A 21,837-nucleotide genomic window follows, 5' to 3' on the forward strand; every position below is an offset into this window, starting at 1 on the left:
TTATAATTCACTGACATGTCGACTGAAGTCTTACAAGTTTCTCATGAAATTCCTTGAAAAACATTAAAAAAGACACAATTAGAAAGAGTAATTTGGTCAAAAATGATGTGCACCTTTCTTGTGATTGTTTAGCAATACATTAATGATAAAAGTAAGGGGATTATATACAGTATGTGACCCAGGAAAAAATTTACAGGACAATGAACTGGAATTTGATTTAGAATAAGATCAAAAAAATTAACTGAATTCTGATCAATTAAATGTTATTTTATTCCAGTTCATTATCTGTGCAGACCTAATAAACACATTTATATATGTATTGATTCCAAAGCCTATGAAACCTTTAAACTTGAAGACCTCTTAAGAACTTTCCACCTTTCAGTCTGCCTTGAGCATATAGCAACTTAATTCCATCAACTCTGTCTGTTTGTCTTCTATTTGACTGGATTTTGGGTTCACATAATCTGAGACGAGTAAAGAATGATATCTCATGGTGAGCAAAAAGCACCAAACACTCTCCAATCAAACATTTGTACAGCCCTCCTCTAGTGGCTCTGATAACACGTCCCACCTCAGCTCTTGCACTTCTGGCTCTTTCCTCAAAAATGACAGGACCCCCTGTGATAGAGCATGAAAACATAACAGCAAGAGAAGATGAAAGTGAAGAGGAAGCATCTGACAGACGCCAGCAGCTGTCTTTAACCAGCCTTAAACACACAAAAACACTCTCAAAACAATCTTCTGCTGGCATAAAACTAAACCACACAGTTCTGATCTCCTTAGGTCAACTTTTAGGAGCTTTTCAATTCAAATCAGTATTGTTCTAAAAAGTACTCTCACTTTTTTCCCTCAGATTTGTCACAGTTACCAATTAACTCCACACAAAACTGTCCTACAAAAACAGCTTTCACCTAATACTGAGGACACATGCTGTGTGGGACTGTAACAGTCACATGGCTGGCAAACATCAACACAAACATTCGCTTGTATTTACTGCGGATGTGAGGCTAATTCAATTTTCATGGATCTTATTACTGAATGTTGTTACTATGGTGAATCTATTTGGGGTGAGCATGCCAGCATTGAGGACCGGCCCAAAAAATGTGTTCATACTAAATAAATGCCACATTTTTTTTTCGTAGCAAAGACTAATTTTGAGACTTCTCCACTTGTTTTTCCACTAGAAAATTAGGATAAACACCGTATTTAGCACCCTGAGCTTTTTAAATCATGTGTTTGACTTGACCACATCAGAGTAAGGAAGTATCTGCAGATTTACCCCTCCTCCTCCTCCATCAGAGCCGCATGTTAATTGTCTTTCACACGTTGCATCTATGAGGCAGGACTCTCTTTCACACCTGACAAAGCTATCAAGCACCACACGTCCCCTGCAGATTCAGGCATCTGATAGGGTGAACGCACACATTTTTTTTTTTTGCTGACAGTGTTAAAATATTTAGTAATTGACAGCAATAAAGTTTTAGCAAAGCTGTGGGTAACTTTTGCTTGATTCCTGTTTTTTTTTCAGGATCTGGAATGGATCGACTGATCTAAATATGATTAATGCAATGATATTGAGTACTGAATATAACAATATTTCTTGCAAACATTTGCCTAGAGTATATATAATTAAATTAAATTATTTATTTATTTAATGATCTTACAAAAATAGTTACATAAACTAAATATTTAGTAATATTTACTAAATATTTAAATTTTATAAAACATAAAATATTTACATTTCAAAACAGTACAAATGACTAGAAACCTTGCCATATATTCTGATTCTTTTTGGCTGCTGTCATTTTGCTTTCGCCTATACTCCTGCCATTAGTATTTACTTTTAACTGGCACTAGGTTTACTTAGCCAACAGCATAATAGCACCTACTAGGGAGGAAGGTATAAAGATAGCAAGGCCCATTTGATTGATCAGACTTGGATAAACAACTTAATAATGCATTTCATCTCGCACCTTACTGCAATATGGATATTCAAAAACATCTAAATGCCATCCAAAATGCTTCTAAAATGGGAACTTTTTCAGCCTGCTTTGTTTATGCTCAGTTATTTTACTTTAAAGACAATGAAAAAACATATTCTATATAATTTAAATTACTAAAGCTACACACAATAGCCTGAGGAAAATAATTTTAGAAGAAAATTTTAGATGGTACTTTTGCTGATGATTTAAAGGTCAACGTTTTGAGCTTTGGGAAATTATGCCATAAATGGGCAACCAAGTAAGAAACAGTGCAAGTAATTAGAGCAATGAATTACAGATACAATATTGCTGCCCATTCATAATCAAAAAGTAGCCAAACAACGTTGCTTTGCAAAATAACCTAACAACATTACTGTAATTTATGTAAAAAGACAGAATGGACCTCATTACAGTGAAGGAGAAAACAACATACCTCAGTTTTTATTTTTAAAACTGTAGTTGATAAATTACCACAGTATATAAGGGTAATTCAACAATGGGCACTTTTATGTCCTTTGATCTTATATCCAAAAATATATATCATTTTGTTCAAAATCCTCTTTCTTTGTCAAACAATAAAACCTAATTAAAATTTTGTTATTACATTTCTATTATGTATTTTTTCATATTATTCAACCTTCTTTTAGGTGTCAAAATCACTGTTTTCGTCTTGACGCACACGAAGAGTTTTAAATGTCAACAATGAAAATAATCTTTTAAAATATTATTTATCTGGTAACTTTTAATATATCTTAATTAAGCATTGGTAAATCATTTTAATATTTTATAGTTATTAATGTGAGACTATTATCAATATTATTTTTTATACAAAAAATAGCTGTTGCACAGAATCAGTGTCATTTCCACCACAACACTGTAATGTCGCTTTAAAAGGTTTGTGTGAAAGATTATTTAGCAGGTTTCTATGAAAATAAATAGTGGCATCTGAGCACATGTTCAAGATGGAGGGAATTTAAATTTTTATCAACACCGCTTGATAAGGAAATACATTTATTCTACGTCATTTCCAAACATGTTGTACCTTCAAAGATGTTTTTAAAAACCAAACAAAAACTAAGGTAAATAAAAGTGTTTTGTATACAGAAAAGGCTAGTATCGATTCAAAGCTAATCGGTGAAGCTTATTTTCATTTTTTCACAATAAAATTTTTAAATGTCATTTCCACCACTGTCATTTCCATCACCACACACATTTTTGAAAAATATTTAAAAAGTTCTCATCACACATTAAAAGTGTTTTCACAAAGTTCATGTTCTATTTAATATACAAATTCAGTTTATTTATTTTCCAATAAGCTTAACCAAATTAATATAAAATTTTAGAATGTGACAGGTGCACAATTCAGCATATAACTTATTTATTTCATTGACAAATGTATAATTATTATATATTGTGGAAAGATTGGTTAAACTAGATACAAAAAGATTAGGTGGAAATGTGGTGGAAATGACAATTGTTGAATTCACGATGAAAAAAGATGTTTCTCTTCTTATCTAAATTTGTCTTATTACAGATCCTAAAACTAGTCAAATTGTTTAAACTTATGAGGCTATGTTACGTTAATTTTGAACAAATTTTTTTTGCTAAACTTCATAAGGCTAAAAGTGCTGTAGTTGGAGAATGGTTCATATATAGCTTTTTTGTGTACTGCTCAAATACATATAATTTCAGATCAGCAGATATACTCTTACTTAAGATGCCATTTTTTCCCACAGAGAGTTATATATTATATATTAGGTTGATCTGCATTCTTTTAATATGCTCCATATGTCTGGAATGAGCTTCAAGATATACTACATATGAAATCTAGCATATATTGCTATATTAAAAAATTATTTTAAGGAGTGTCAGTTTAGAACAGTCTATGTGTTTTAATAATAGATTATGGTTTACATTATTTTTGTGTGTGTCAATGTGTTGTGACATGTATTTTTTTGTAACTCTGTCCTATGCTGTCTGTCTTTACCAGGACTCCCATACAGAAGAGATATTGTCTCTCAATGGGACATTCCATGTTAAATAAATAAATAAATAAATAAATAACATTGTTTTAAAAGTTGCCCTGTGTTTCATCACATTTGAGATTTTCGACACTTTAGGTTATGTATATATTCCATCCATAAAAAAGAATGAATTTGTGGTGCGAAAGTTGCCAACCAAGTGGCACATGCTATTGAACCATATAAACTTTAAAAAAAGCAATGTTCTTGACTGTGAGCACATGTACTGTGTAAATTGATCCCTACATCATCTGCTGTATTTACAGTAGGTGAATGGATTCAGATGCACCCCAGGCGCAAGTAAGTCTCGCTCATTTGACTGAAAGTAAATAATCACAGGCTTTGCCTAAAAACCTCAATCTTACCCTGTGGAAGAATTAAAAACCTGAAAGTGCCTCTAAAATATTAAGTGCTTGTTTCAGAGCGTTCCCAGACTGTGCTCAGATCAGCCATTTGTTTAGTCGTAAAGCCAAAAAAGGCTATGAAGAGAGAAACAGAGGTTGGCACTGCAATCTGAAATGTGAGAATTCTTGGACAACGTCTACAAAATCTAATAAAGAATTTAAATTGTGTGTTATAATGGAATACTGTGCACTTTGAAAAAATGGTGCTAAATAGCACTAAAAGTGGTTCGTTGGCTCGTGATCATAGGAGAAATGCTTTAAGTGCTATACAACACCTCTGTCAAATGGTGCCATGTAGAACCACAGTTTCTAGGTTGGTTACTCCACTCTCATATGTTTTGCTATGAATGGGAATTTACTACAATGACAAAAGCTCTTTTGAACCACCTTACTGTTATTCTAAGGTCAAAACATATAGTGTGGGCATCGCTATAGCAATGTTTGTATCTGTGATAGTCACAACGCAGGATTAGATTATTTAGTAAAGATAAAAAGATATGATTAAATATTATTATTTTTAAGTTATTTATACAATGATGACCATGCTATTTTACATTTGATTGTTCAATTGCTGTAAGATATGACACAAAACATAAAGCCCTGTTTATTTACTTATTTTTGGTTGTAATTTATTATAATTTATGCAAATCCACTGCATAAAAAATGACTTGATCATCCCAGTAGATTTAAATGAATGAAATATTTCAAAGTAGAGCCAATCATATACACTGTAAAAAATGTTACTTAGATCTAACTTATAAAAAGTGAGGCAAGTGGTTGCATCGGACGTTTTAGGTTGATTCAACTTCCAGCCTTTTTTAAGTATTTTAAACACTAAAACATTGCTTAAAACAAATGCAATAAAATTAAGTTGAGCCAAATAATATTTCTAAAATTACTCAAATCAGATAAACTTACTTTTTTTGTTAAACTTAACTTACTTATACATTGCTATATGTTGACTGTACTCATTTTAATTAAGTATTATGAACTTAATGATCTAAATAAAATTAACCATGCATATGTCATTTAAAACGAATTTAATTGACTTCTGGCTGTAACCTCAGAAAATAAATCGGCGTTTCTATATTGTAAGCACAATATACACTAGTAAACACAGATAAACAGACTTTCCTGTCAATAACAATTAAATAAGAATGGGAAGATGGATTAAAGACCATAACATGTATTCAATATCAATCAATGTTCCTTTTAATAGGGACTACAAAATAGGCCATTAATGTGGCTACACGTACACAATACATAAATAAAAACATTAATAATACCAGATCCTATTGAGAAATCATCCAAGGCAACTCAGTGAGGAGATTTGCATATTTTGATGAAGATTTTGGATGCATAATGTCCAGTCCCACAAAGAGTCTCTAATACATCTTAAATGTATACAGTTTTGATGGATACTTGAAGTCGAGGACATCGGTAAGTCCAAACAGGAGCCATCATGCATTTGACAGGTTTGGCAAACCTCTGACAGTCCTATGATAATCCAAACTGTGTTGGGCTGATGGCAAATTTTTCCCGTGGGCAGCCGCATGCACCTCTGATTCCTCACAACTCTATTGGTACAGACAAAAAGAAACAGGAGTTCAGGTGGTTGCTACCAAACAACATTAAATAGCTAAATACTAAATAGAAAATAACTACAAGTGAAGTTACAAAAGTCCAGTGAGAATGATGCATGGATGAAACACCTTAGTTTATCAGTTAAAAATTACCTTAGTTAAAATTACCTAACTTTTATTTAAAAAATAAAAAAAGGTTATAGAGGTTGTGTAATTACATTATTCCAGGTGTTTTTAGTTATCAAATTTTAAAGAAAACTGTGATTTTACTCAGTGTAACAGTGCATGTCATTGTGGTTTCCTGTCAATCACAGAATTGTTAAAATTTAGGTATTACATTTTTTGTTTATTTTGGCAACTTATAAAGCATAAGAATGTGTATTTAATTTAGATATTAAAACTGTTTGAAAACGGCTATAAGAAAATTATAGAATACAAATTCTATAATTTAATTGTCATCTTCATTTTGCACCAAACTTTGCACGTCATAATACAAATTTTATTAAATAAATAAATAAATACATTGCCATTTTACACATTACATTAAGGTTTACATTAAATTTTTGCTAAAGCTACATTTAATTGACTTTTTCTTCAAATTTAATGTCACTGGCAAATGACAGTTCAGTGATTCAGTGTTATCAGTTAGCTTTATTGAAAGACTGACAGATAATAAGAAACTGCATTAGGATATTTTTATACTGTTTTTACTGTTGCACACATAAAAAAAATCTTCAGATATCAAATGTAAGTTAATTCTATGGAGCCCACTATTGTTTGCAATTTTACCAATGTTTTACTTACCTGCAAATAATTATAGCTGTAATTGTATCTAATGTTTTTCTTACCTGGATGTGAAGTTTGAAGATCCACAGGTAACAAAATCACTTTGGTATCTAAAGACCAAGAACATGCATTTTAGAATGAGGTGCATACAATTTAAATGGTTCTGTAAACATCAGTAGTAAATGTAATTTAAGTTAAAATAAATTGTAAATCTGTAATTTATTCACTATGCAGCATTAAAAAACTTATGGACTAAATCTCTAAAACACAAACTTTAAGTTATACTTTCTCTTACGTTAAACACAAACTACTTAACTGTTGCATACGTTTCTGAATTTAATATCCATCCTTAATGTGCTGCTATAACTTAGGTGAGCTAACTTTAGCTAAGTTAGCGCTAACAAACTGAACCCCCACACCCCGACCGCCCACCAGTGACCTTGTTAATCGGTTCTGCAACGTTAGTTTTACCTACTAAGTGTTTTAAAACTACTTTCACTGTTTTTCTCAATAATATCACTTTTAATCGTTAGTATAAACTAGCGTTGGTTAGCGTTAGCCAACTTAGCTTTCCATGTGAGAGCAGTCTAACTGTTAACATACCTGAGGCTACAGTACAATTTACAAAGCTAAAACCTCACCTGCCTAGCGAAGACAGCAGTTTTGCATGACTTTACAATTATCATTCGGCTAAATTTGCAACTTACCGTGTTAATCAGATCCGCTGCTGGGAGCAGTTAATGTCGACCATTGCAGAAGCTGCGTCTGCCTGCTAAATCCCGGGCAATGAAAAAGGAGTCACGCCAAACTATTAAAATCACGTTTTATGAACACCTGCCCACATCGACAGCTGCTCTAATAAATTGTCTGTGTCAACTCACTTTTATAACATTTATTCTACACAATAACCACGTACAAAAATCTACTCAAATAAATTGCATTAGTTTTATTTAAAATATACAGTTATATAAAAACTGATGTATTTTAAGTAAAGAGGAAGCAAATTTTATTTTTTTGGTATAAAACAAATAAAATTAACTAGATTGCAATTATTTAAAGTAGATAGAACCAACTTTGTGAGTGTAGCACTTTTTACAGTGTATGGTGACATTATGCTCATATCGCAATGAACAGTTTTAAGTTCATTTTTAAATAGTAAGCTATACAAAATTTATATTCATCTAACAAAATAACTTACAATAATGGTTTAAAAACTAGTACACCCAAATGTACAGTTGAAGTCAGAATTATTAGCCCCCGTTTATTTTTTCCCCAATTTCTGTTTGACAGAGAGCAGATTTTTTCAACACATTTCTAAACATAATAGTTTTTATAACTCATTTCTAATAACTGATTTATTTTATCTTTGCCATGATGACAGTAAATAATATTTTACTAGATTTCAAGTCACTCCTATACAGCTTAAAGTGACATTTAAAGGCTTAACTAGGTTAGTTAGGTTAACTAGGCAAGTTAGGGTAATTAGGCAAGTTTTTGTATAATGATGGTTTGTTCCGTAGACTATCGAAAAAATATATAGCTTAAAGGGGCTAATAATTTTGTCCTTCAAATGGTGTTTAAAAAATTCAAACTGCTTTTATTCTAGTCAAAATAAAACAAATAAGACTTTCTCCAGAAGAAAAAATATTATCAGACATACTGTGAAAATTTCAAAACATCATTTGGGAAATATTTAAAAAAGAAAAAAAAAAAATCAAAATGGGGCTAATAGTTCAGACTTCAACTGTATATGTTAAATAGGATAAATGCAAAGTTTAAAAAAAGAAGAAAAATCAATGGAAGCAAAAAAAAAAAAAAATTTAGTTGAAATTTTGTAGGTTGTAATTTTTTTGCAATCTTTTGTTTAAATGTAATTGTATTACCTTTCAATTTCTATATATGCTTGGTGACTAACATATTATCTTAATAAATATATCTGTTTAATAAATCTGGTTTATTTAAATTTACCAAAATAAATTGCCTATATTCACTGAGAAATGGTGAAAAACATTAATTTTCAAAATAGGGTGTACTCAATAATGCTGAGCATTGTGTATCGCAGTAAAACAAAATATTTTTCCAATATCGTGCAGCCTTAGCATAGGGGCTTTGGTGGTAAAAGGTTGAGAACTACATCATCATCAGGAAATATGCAGTATTTTAATGTCATTTTTAAAATGATTTTCTTTCAACTGAAATGGAATATTGAGTAGAGGACAAGCTTTCTTTCTGAGCATCATTCTCTCATAGCAAACTAATGGTAAGAGGGGCATGGCTAAAAATATTGCTATGGAAGCTATCAAGTTAATGTCAACAGAGAAGAACAGCAGAAAGTAAAGATTACCGAAATATGTACCAAATGAAAGTGCCATCTTGAATTTTCTTCTTCAATAAGCATTTTTTCGCAGCCTCTTATATTTATGTTTAGTTATTTCATGTTAAAAGTGAAGAAAATAAACTAATCTTCGCCATAAAAGTGAAATTACTGAATCAAGGCATAAGAGCCTGAGAGAAATGCTAACATTAGAAGAAAATTTCAGATGGCACTCAGAGGTTTTTGCATCTGAATCCTTCATTTTTTTTTCAATGGACTGACTTGGACAGATTTGGAATTCACCTTAAGAATAACAATGTGAGCTAGCAAAATAAACATTATACATTTTTATTTCTTGCGTACCTGCTAAAAATCACTAAAAACAATCAAAAAAACATTTTTGTGTGTGTGTATAAGTCTACCTTATGCTATCATCAGCATATCAATCCTCATCTGTAACTCTAGAAGGCCTATAATTGTCATAATAGATATGCTTGATGAAGTGATTTGTGTGGGAGACCTGTGTGACCCCCTTGAGTCCTGTCCGGCTTCACACCATCTATCGATTCTTCATTAAAGGCGGAAAACGCGCATTGATCAGCAGGACCCCAAGAGAGCCTCACGGAGCCATGATATCATCCACTACCATTGGCCTCGCTCGAGAGGAAATCTAGCTGTGAGGTTAGACGCGTTCATTTGTCAAATCTATCATAAAAAAAAGCCCCACACGATGAGACGGAGCAGGAAATTGCTGTGTGAAATTGTTCCTTTCATAGATGCTCACGTCAGTCATGAGCAACTAAGAGGCTAGTGCGTAGACAGTAGTATCAGTACTGTCCCCTGTGAGGTTAGTGCAGGAACAAAGGCAGCTGGAGACGGTGGGGTGTCCCGGGGTCTGTGATCACAGCTCTGCATGTGGCCAGAGTTGAGGAGTCTAAAAATGCTCTCGGCCAATCGTCAGTTCAAATCGCCTTCATCAAAGAATACAATAGAGACTTTACTGAGCATTGCCGTAGAAGACTCGACTCCCCTCGGTGAAGTGTAAAGTAGAAATCAGTGTTAGGTGAGCATTGAGATTGGAGTATGTAATTCATAGTTTGAATTACTTCTCATTTTTTTAATAGCATTTTTTCATTTACCATAGTTTTAGTGATTTTTTATTTTTCCAATTTTTTTAAAGTCATTAGTTTAAGTTAAAAAATTTACATTTAAACAGTTTAAAATTTAAAACTGAATTCATTTAGTTAAACTGAATGTACTAATTGAGAAGTATTTAGTTGCAAAAATGGGGATTCATTTATTCATTTTCCTTCGTCTCTATTTCAGAGGTCGCCACAGCGGACTGAACCAACTATTCCGGGATTGGTTTTATGCAGCAAAGTACCCAGAATTAGTCATTTATACACAAACTATGGTCAATTTAGTTTATTCAATTCACCTACTGTATGTCTTTGGACTGTGGGGGAAACCGAAGCACCTGGAGAAAACCCATGCATAGGAAGAACATGCAAACTGGCTCAGTTAGGACTCAAACCAGCAACCTTCCTGCTGTGAGGGGACAGTGCTAACCACTGAGCCAAGGTGCCGCCCTAAAATAGTTGTTCTAAAAGTGAAAAAAATCTAGGGTTGGGCGATTAATCGAAAATTAATTAAAATCGACATTCAAAACCTGTAATTAATCTAATTCATTCATTAGTTTTTTTGTCGGCTTTGTCCCTTCATTAATCCGGGGTCGCCACAGCGGAATTAACCGCCAACTTATCCAGCACATTTTTACACAGCGGATGCCCTTCCAGCCACAACCCATCCCTGGGTAACATCCACACACACACATTCATATACTACGGACAATTTAGCCTACCCAATTCACCTGTACTGCAGCACCCGGAGGAAACCCACGCGAATGCAGGGAGAACATGCAAACTCCATATAGAAACGCCAACTGAGCCGAGGATCGAACCAGCGACCCAGCGACTTTCTTGCTGTGAGGCGACAGCACTACCTACTGCGCCACTGCATCGCCATCGATATAATTTTCCAGGTTAATTTTTTCAGTTACTTTCTCTACTGTGTGTGGAGTCACCTGACCCCGCTTTGTTAAGGCTGATTTATACTTATTATATATTTTTTTATACTTACTATATTATTCTTATATTAAGCGCACGCATACGGTCCGGCACAGCCGTCGCATACCCACGCATTTCTCAAAAAATTTTACTACACGTCACAACAATGCTTAGCGGAAGCTGTGTGTCTGGTCAGTTTAGTGGAGGTGACAAGGGTGGGCGTTGCAGAGAGCCGTGTTTTAATTTTAGTTGTTCAACGTTGATGTACAATAAATAATCATAGATAATAGTGTGCGTTTCCTTCAATTTTTTTAAATCAAGTAATGCACCCTACATTCAAAACTGTGAACTATGAGGGCAAAAACAGTGAACTATTAGGGCAAAAACATAAAATAAACAAATAAAATAATAAAATAATGGTTTATTAAGCTTAATCGAGTTAAAATGTTCAATTAATCAAGACTTTAGGCCAAATCACCCCTACAAAAACCTCATATAAGGATATGTCATCTCATATCTTTATAATGATATATACAGTATATATATATGATGATATAGTACCTTTTCTGTAAATTAAATTAGTTAATATTGAAAATATTGAAAGGACTATTTCATTTCAACATTTCAAATGCTCAAATATGTTCTCATTCAGATATTATTTTTCTCACTTTAGGCTGTAGTTCTGGGGAATGTTTAATTAAAAAAGTAAAAAAATATAAAGTGATAATTAATTTTTAATTATATAATTATAAAATGAATGAATGAATGAATGAATGAATGAATGAATGAATGAATGAATGAATGAATGAATGAATGAATGAATGAATGCTATTTCATATATTAAATTTTATTCCCATGTGATAATAGCTTGCAAAAACAGATATGGACATAAAAACATGGACAGGTCTTATGATGTGCGCTCATACCTTAAAATATATCAACAAAACAAATTAGCAAAAATACAACTTAAAATATTTTAAAGAACATTTAGTGAGGTTATTAATCTTTATTCAATCTCCAAAGTAAAATATGGGGTTTGATGGAAAAAACAACAAAACAAACACAAAAAATAATAAATTGGAAAGCCACTGCTATATTGGACCAGGTAAAAGAATCTCTGAAAACTCTATAACTTTAATTTGCCAATTTTCAAGGTAAAATATATAAAGTGCAAACTGTGGATTTCACAGTCAGGAAGCCTCAGGGATGTTATCGCTCTACTGAATTAATAAAATCCCAGGGATGGAGGAGAATGGAATATCTATTCCTTGTGTATTAATATGGTGATTAGATAATATCAAAAACTGGAATACTGTGCCAGAGGGAGGAAAAGAGAGAGTAAAGATAGAGGAAGGGGAAAACGATAAAGATGAAAGAGAGGGATACAGAAAGAGAGAGAGGGAAGCATGACTTCAACCTGCTCAGCCCTTTTTCTATAGCCATGTCATTCAGTCGAGGAGCTTTGCTGATTGCATTACAGATATATCACAATAAATCAACCCATGCTTATTATGTTTATTCCACAATAATCTATTTATAACTTTTAGGAGCGGGACACATATTATGCTATGCCAAGGAGTCAGGGAACAACCCAATGAATTTGAATGAAGCCGCTATGACGAGGGAAACAGTGTATTTCATGTAAGCTCCGAGCTGTACCTGTAAACTTTGACAGATTTACCTTTTTTTACATTGCATCTGGTCCCTGTCACCTACCTGATTTTTCAGAGAGCTCTGGGTTTCATCACATTCTCTGGCAACTGGACAATAAACAGTGTACATCTCATCTCTCTTTTATCTTTTTCTGCTTATCCTTTTCATGACCTACAGTATAATGGCACTGTTCCAAATGCTTTTATAGTTGAGCTACAGACATAAAGTCTGTTCCAAATCGGAAGGCAGAGTAATTAGTGCTCCTTATGAGTGGGGGAAAAAGACCAATAAGGGGTAAAAGACTAATACCTATATACAACACTTCAAATGTCTTTTTTTAGCTAAAGATACAGTTCAGATACAAATGATGTCAATAGAAGTAAAGTAATTAGAATCAATAGAAGTAATTGAATCAATAGGCCTACATTGTCACACCAAGATTCATCCTGTAATTAAAAAAATAAACTCATTCAATCCAATAAACACAACAATTTATTCATAACAAATATTTTGAGTTAGCATGCAGCAATTAACACTGAAACTACCAAAATTGTATAACTACAAGAGCACCTGACAAGAAACTGCGTAACTTACTTTGTCTGGCAAGTGGGGAGCAAGGTTTTTATCAAAGGGAAAACCATTACGTTACACCATGTCCTAACTACACACAATGCTAAAACTCAAGATATAAGCTATATCCTTTCCATGCTAAAAACTATCCAAACTCCACAACAAAAAATTCTATTTAAAAATGGTTCCATTTCTGCGATTTCGCAGCTGAACAACAGCATAAACTATGACAATGATGACCTCAGGTACTGATCATGTGCTTTTTTCAGTTTAAATGTTACCAGTGTCAATTTGAATACCACTTTACTTGACATTTATAGTCATACTGAGAGTGCCAGCAGACGATTTACCTTAGATCTAAAATTAAATAAAATGACTAGCAAACATCAGTCACTTAGCATGTGTACTTTTAATATTAAGCAGGTTTAATGTTTATTAATTGGATTATAAAGCTGTATATAATATAAAGATTATTGCAAAGCTGTTTAGTGCGTCGAACCGTTTTGAGTTTGAGTTTGTGAACAGTTGATCAGTAGTGAGTTTAAATCTCTGCCTGGCATTAAACCCTTGCTGTATATCAAAGTTTGGAAGAGGCCTGTTTCCAAAGTGGCATTTAGTCCTTTTGTTTTGGAAATGCCAGTGTGGCTGAATTATCAACAGTGTTTACTTCACTGTACACCTGCTACACTGTATACTTGTGCAATGAGAAAGAGAGGTGAGTGCGAAACAAAGCAATGCTGAGAAAGGGCTGAGCTTGAGAGGCGAGTCATTTTAATCAGATTCAATGTATGAAGGAAAAGAAAGAGGGGAATAATAAAGTGGGAAATGGAAGGGTAGAGACCAAAACTAAAGGTTATCCATTGTGTTTCTTTTGTACCAGGCTTTAACTAGTTTAAGCTAGTCCTTAGTCAGCTAGCTTGACAATTTTTCTCAGGAGAGTCCCATATTTCAGTTCTGTTAATGTTGTCCTGGCTTATGAAAAAAAAAAAAATGTTTTGCCCCATATTTCCCTTTTCGCAAAACAATCTTAATTGATGAGTGGTAGTTGTGGTGTTCAGTACTGTGAAAATAGCCCAAACAATGGTGGCTAACCATATAATAGTGTGTTTTAAAGTAAATCATATTACTATATTAATTAAGTTGCAGTTAAATTAATTTCTTCTGAATTTAAAACATTATATTACTACACTAATTAAGTTGCAGATAGTAAAGATGTGATCGATTAATCTCTTCTGAATTTAAAACATTATAATATTGTGTATAAAATATTGTGTTCTCTAAAAGTGAATATAGACAAGCCTAAAACATTGTGTACAAAGGATGCTACAAATGACAATATTGTTATGTTTGTGTAATTTTTTTTATTATGTAAAGTAGGGTTGGGCCGACAGATGATGCCATCTTCCATCGCCGATGTCCGACAAACTTCACGATGCTGAGGCGGTATCGCGATCCATCGCCCCGCTCCACATTTATATTGATATAACTTAACAGTCTTTTCATGAGCGGTGTTATATTTTTCATATAGCTGCCGCTTGCACAGCTGACAGTATGGTAAGGATTAAATTAAGGATTTTACAGTACGTGTAGACTCAGTGGCTAACGCTGTTACCTGCAAACCCCATCCCACAGACTTTACAGTAAATGGCTTTAGATATTTTCATAGCGGACTTGAAACAGAAGACATTGTACGGTGCCAAATTGGTCAACATCGCCCAACCCTAATGTAAAGTACTTTTATTTCTTCCAAAATATTTTAGAGTATTTTTTTATTTGCTTAAAATAACAAAAAGTGGCACAATATCTATGTTTTAACTTCTGAAGAGTTAAGAAAGCAATATTTGGTGGCGTTACCCTGATTATAATTTATAACAAAGGAAAACATTTGTTTCTCTCTCCAACTGTCATCCAAAACTCTCCAAATTACTCGTCCTTTCCAACTTTACCAGACGATAATAAAATACTTTTTTTTTTTACAATTTTACTAAAACCCATGCCCAACAGCCCTAATAAATAAAGCCAACAAAACCAGATGCTTTTAATTTTCAAGTGGTCTCTCAACTCCTAACAAGTTATATTTAGCTGTATTATACAATCATGCTTCAGATAGGTGGAGGTAGAGTGAAAATTACAATGAAGAATAGACGCAAAAGGGAGTTGAAGGAGAGATGAGTGGAAAGATGAGGCATCAGGGTGTGGTGTTGCAGACATGCAGACTAAACTTCATGAGGTTAAAGGGGAAACCCAGTAGTCCAGCCAGTTTTGGCCACATGTGCATATAAACATCTGTCAGTTAGGACTGAGAGGCATGCCTGGATATGATCCCTGAGCTGCATAATCATATCTGACAGGGAAAACGCTCCAGGTTAAATAAATTAAGTATGGCACTTAGCTGCTGATGGAGCCAGTTTGATGTCCAGTGGAAAGATACTGAGCTGTTACTACATCGGGATCAACACAGATCAAATAAATAGCCTTCCCACAGTGTCTATACCGCAATATGTGTGAAGGGTGAGCGTTTATGATACATACAGCACTATCGCATTGCACACACAGCATATCAAATGGTATTTTCATCACAAATCATGAAATGTTAACCTAAAAATCTGCTCATGTGGTATTAATCCAGTTTGATAGATTTCAATAAAGGCAAATATTTAATTAACATCACTGAATGATCTTAATTACACTCTCTTATAACTAAATTGTTGAGTTAGACCATGCTGTTGAAAAATGCAGGGTTGAACGTTTGTATAGTCTATATTCATGCATGTGGTGGACTAAGTAACTACGTGTTTTCACTACACTATTGTACTTAGAGATTTTTTTTTAAGTATCTGCACTATTTTTATTGAAACTTTACATCACTACACTATAAAACAAAATGTTATACTTTTTAGTCTGCATTTCCTAAATGAAGCTGACTAAAAAGTCTCCAGTAAACAACTCATAGTGAGTCTCAAGTAAACAACTCAATGATCCAAAATGATTCAAACATAGAGTCTCCAGTAAACAGCTCAATGGTTGAAAGAATCCATTTAGAGTGATGCTGCGTCCCAAATCGCATACTTATGCACTATTTTACGCCATTTTGTAGTATAAATAGTGTAAGTAGTGTGTTCACATTGAAAACTCTCAAAATAATAAGTGCACTTTAATTACCCGGATGATGCACTCATTGAGCCGCTAAAATGAAGTGTGTAATGATGGACACTTCACGCACTCAACGACCGCAGGTTTTCTTACGTAGCGGAAGGGGCGGAGCGATCGGACGCACATGTTGAATAACTTTATTTATTTTGGATGGTGAAAGCAAAATTCACCTATGAGAGTGATTATAGCGCCTCCCGATGGTGAATGCAGCAATACTCACGGCAGGTATTACTTGATAATTCAGTCGTTTATTTCACTGATTTGGCAACAGTCAAACGTCATCAGGGAAACGGTTTGAATTTCCGCTTAGTAAAAATACATAAGTGTGCCATTTGGGACGACACTACATACATATACTATCCTGTTGAGTGTGTAAGTGCATAAGTACATAGTGCATGAGTGCATAGTGTATAGTGTGCCATTTGGGACGCAGCTTGAGTCTCAAGTGAACAACTTACTGATTCAGCTGATTCATTTATAGTGAGTTTTCAGTGAACAAATCACTAATTCAAACGATCCATTCAGAGTAAGTTTCCAGTAAACAACTCGCTTATCCAAGTGATCCATTCATAAAGAGTCTTAAGTGAACAGCTCACTGATTGAAACAATCCATTCAGAGTAACTCTTAAGTAAACAATTTATTGATTTAGCTGATCCGTTCATTGTGAGTTTCCAGTGAACAACTCAATAAATCAAACAATCCATTCAGAGTGAATCTCCAGTAAACAACTCATTGACCCAAAGTTATTCATTCATAGAGGCTCAAGTAAACAACTCATTGATTGAAATGATCCATTCAGAGCGACTATCAAGTAAACAACTTACTGATTCAGCTGATCCATTCATACTGAGTCTCAAGCAAACAACTCACTAATTGAAACAATCCATTCAAAGTGAGTCCCCAGAAAACAACTCACTGATCCAAATGATCCATTCATAAAGAGTCTCCAGTAAACAGCTCACTGATTTTAATGATCCATTCAGAGTGAATCTCAAACAACTTACTGATTCAGCTGATCCATTCATAGTGAGTTTCCAGTAAACAATTTAGTGATTCAGCTGATTCATTCATAGAGCCTCTAGTAAACAGCTCACTAATTCAAATGATCCATTTAGATTGAATCTTTAGTAAACAACACACAGAATTAAAGAATTCATAAAAGAGTAAGTGTCCAGTAAACAATTCACTGAAGTTGGTTAACATTAAATTAAAATTACATAACTTAATAATCATGTATTTTAGCTGCTTTAACACATCATAGATATAAAACTTGAATGTGTAAATTCATTCTTATGTATATGTTAACACATTTTTTTTTAAATCGCATGTCTTTTTTATAGTCCTATTGTATGTTTATATTTATATAATATATATTATTTATATATGGATATATGTTGTGCACATTTAGTTTTTGTAATAAACTAGTGTATTTGCTAGATACTATATGCTTGTATATGCTGTATTGTATAACATTTTGCACACTATATAATAAATAATCATAATGAATAATCAGTATGACACGTTTTGGTAATACAATTTTCCAAAATTAACATTCGTCAATAAGCTATTTTAATACTTAAGTACATTAAAAATCAAGTATTTGTGTACTCTGACTCAAGTAAAATGAAAAATGAGAACTTTCTCATTTTACTAGAGTAAGATTTTATTTTGGAATCTGTACTTTTACTCAAGTGTATTTCATCCAGGTAAATGCACAACTGTTTAACTTCGTCTGCTTAAATCTCGACAACACAACTAAAGGATCCGTTCACTTCACAGAGAGATTGTTGCAACAACTCTTTAGTGTGAATCCAGAGAATCAACAGATATTTGTGTTTAAACATGTTAATGGATAAACCACTTGTTTATTAAAGAAGTGATCGTGTTTACTAGGCATTAACAATTGCAATTGAGTTGGAACGCCAACAGAACTCGATACTCCCAACTTTGTCCTTAATTCATCTGTCTGGCCAGGGGACAAAAACAATAATTGCTAGAAAAACGGCAGGGAACAAGTCAGGGAGTTTAAAGAAACAAGAGAGCAAGAGTGTTGATTTTAGCCAAGAAGAGTCTGGCTTTGTGATAAACAGAAGAGGCTGATATATAATTTGTGCATTTATGAGGCCTACAGATCAGGCGTAACAGTAGCTTACATCAGACTTGGGCACTACAGGCTGTAAATAACCATACTTAACCTTTATGTGCTTTAAATGCTCACAGAGACGCTTCAGAGAGAGATATAAAGATAGAAATCAGGGTCAGGATGGCGTCAACTTAAAATAGCACTTAACATTAAGTGTATAAATTATATTATATATGTTTAAAAACATAAGTATTTAACCTAATGATTATTATAATACTGATACTACTACTACTACTACTACTACTACTACTACTAATAATAATAATAATAATAATAATTTATAGTATATAATCCATTCATTTTCTTTTTGGCTTAGACCCTTTGTTAATTTGGGGTTGCCACAGCGGAATGAACCACCAACTTATCCAGCATATGTTTTACACAGTGAAAGCCCTTCCAGTTGCAACCCATCACTGGGAAACACCCATACATTAATTTACTCATGGGGGGAATATGGGGAAAACTGGATAACCCGGAAGAAACCCACGCTACCCCCTGCACCACAACGCCGCCATTTATAATAACAATTATAAAAAGAATAATAAGAAGAATAAGAATAATAAAGTATTTATATACAGAATACAAAAAAATAATATTTAAAATAATATTTAAAATAATAATAGTAATTTTTAATAATAGCATAATCATATTATATTATTTATAATTAATAAATGATTTAACTAAGTATTTTTAATTATTTTATTATTTTAATAATTCTATTATTATTATAAAATTGTTCAAATAATATTATATATATATATATATATATATATATATATATATATATATATATATATATATATATATATATATATATATTTTTTTTTTTTTTTAAATAATACAAATAATAATTATAACTTTTTAAATATTTTATATTGTTTATTTACATTTACATTTAATTGTAAATAATAAACATTAGATATGTGTAATATATTTAAACATAAATTATATATTAAATAGTATATAATACTTGTAAAAGAAGTATATAAAATATATAATATATTTAAAAACAGTATATAACCTAATAACTATTACGATACAGATAATAATAATAATAATAATAATAATAATATTTATAATAATAATAATAAAGCATTTCAAAAATGTTATATTTAAAATAATATTAATTATATTTAATAATAATATAATTATAATAAAATCATTTAAAATAATATTGAATATATAAAATTATATTTTAAATAAATAAAAAATGTACAAACTGATCATTCATAATCTTTTTTTTATTATTGTTCATTTATATTTATTTGTAAATAATAAATATATTAGATATGTGTAATGGTAACGGAGTGGGTCAGCCTCGGCTGGTTCAGTTGGCATTTCTGTGTAAAGTTTGCATGTTCTTCATGCGTCCTCTTGGGTTTCCTGAGGGTGCTCCGGTTTCTCCCACAATGTAAAGACATGCGGTACAGGTAATTTGGGTAGGCTAAATTGGCCGTAGTGTATGAGTGTGACTGAGTGTGTATGGATGTTTCCCAGAGATGGGTTGCACCTGGAAGGGCATCCACTGCGTTCAACATCTGCTGGATAAGCAGGCATTTCATTCTCCTGTGGTAACCACGGATTTAAGAAAATGAATGAATAAATGAATGAATGATATGAGTAATATATCTAATCAACAACATATACACACAGTATATAATAATAAAATACCATAATACCAAGTTCAATAGTATCAAGAGTACTGTAAAGAGCATCAAATATGAATTTTTCTATATAACACACTTTCAGTAATGTTAAATGTGGAATTGACAGATAAACATATTTAAAATGTATCAGTTTTATATTTTAAAAGTCATTAAACTTTAATTTTCTTAGATTAAAAATCCATTAATCAGTAATTAACCAAATCAAAACACCCAAGCAGCCCCACAAAGAAATAAGCTCGCCACTCACAACATGACAGCAAGTTAAGCAAAGACAAACAATGCTCTTTAAAAATCTTCAAAAGACGTTAAAGTCTAGTCAGAACATTTGTAGCTCAGCAGCAGCAGAAGAAGAAAGTGAAGACAGAAGGTTAGATAAAAAGACACATCTGTTTTAAGTCTTAGATCTGGATGTGTTAACCTGAGAACTACTGGAAAACTGTCCACTTTCCTCTTTTCCAAAAGTGGCAACGTGTCTGATTCAATATGGAGTTCTGTTTACTAATGGACGCTCAACGAAATCCCCAGCGGGAGGAAAGAACGGAATAGGATGTGTGATGTAATGGAACGTGCCGCATCTTCTGTCAATCACAGTGGGGTGGAGGGAGAAACAACAAAAAAAGAGAGACGAAAATAACAACAGTACTACCCCAAACCACCGAGGGGTAAGCAAAGCGCTGGAATGAAACACATATCAGACTTTCCTGTCTCCGTCTTTTGATCTCTTGCTCACTGGAAGTGCTCGGAGAAGACACTTTCAACAAAAGCTTGTGAAAAATTAATGCTCCAATTTCAACAAAGGAATGTCAGAAGCCGTTCCCGCAAATCTCTCTTTAAAAACACTTCTATGTATAATTAATAGAGCCAAAATGGTAATAAATGCCAAAAGGACAAAGGGGCAGCATTGAGTGAGAAGAGTGAGGCAGCTGGCAGGTTTTGACAGGCTTTATGGCTCTGCCGAGAAGGGTTTGTAAAACAAGACTCGTGAATGTCAAAGTCTTGCTAATTCCCCTCAAATTCGTCGCACTTTATGATTTAAAACAAATCCGCCCAGACTGCGAAAGAACACAACTTGAGCTCTGTGTACTCTCATAATCCAGACCACGACTGCATGTATTTCTGCTGTCGTCCAATAGAGGGAGGAGTGGACACAGCTGCCGGTGAAGCACACGCTGCGAGCTCCAGCCTGCACATTTCATGATTCCCAGAAATGTGTGTCAAAGCTTTGTTTATTGGGTATTTAATTAAAGTGAAGAGACTGTGTAATGTCGACGAGAGCCAGGCTCAGCGGGGCATCGCAGGAAGGCTCCGATAATCACTAGGCAAGAAACATCAGCAGTCTTTTCCACATCAACTCATTTTGTTTTTAAAAGAAATCACTACGGATATGGCTCACATTAAGCAGCACACTTAATAGAAGTCTCTTAATAAAAAACAGAAAGAGAGAAGAAGATGAATTGAAAGAAATGCAACACTTTTTGCTTTGATATACTTTCT

The 21,837-nt window shown here is 33.1% G+C and overlaps 1 protein-coding gene across 3 annotated transcripts in view; it reads right to left on the minus strand.

Annotated features, from left to right (window-relative positions):
- Window positions 1-21,837, minus strand: part of nrp2b (neuropilin 2b) — a 140,196-nt gene that overhangs the window by 104,223 nt on the left and 14,136 nt on the right.

This window comes from Danio rerio, chromosome 9 (genome assembly GCF_052040795.2).
Source record: "Danio rerio strain M-AB ecotype USA chromosome 9, GRCz13ab, whole genome shotgun sequence".
Classification (NCBI taxonomy): domain Eukaryota; kingdom Metazoa; phylum Chordata; class Actinopteri; order Cypriniformes; family Danionidae; genus Danio; species Danio rerio.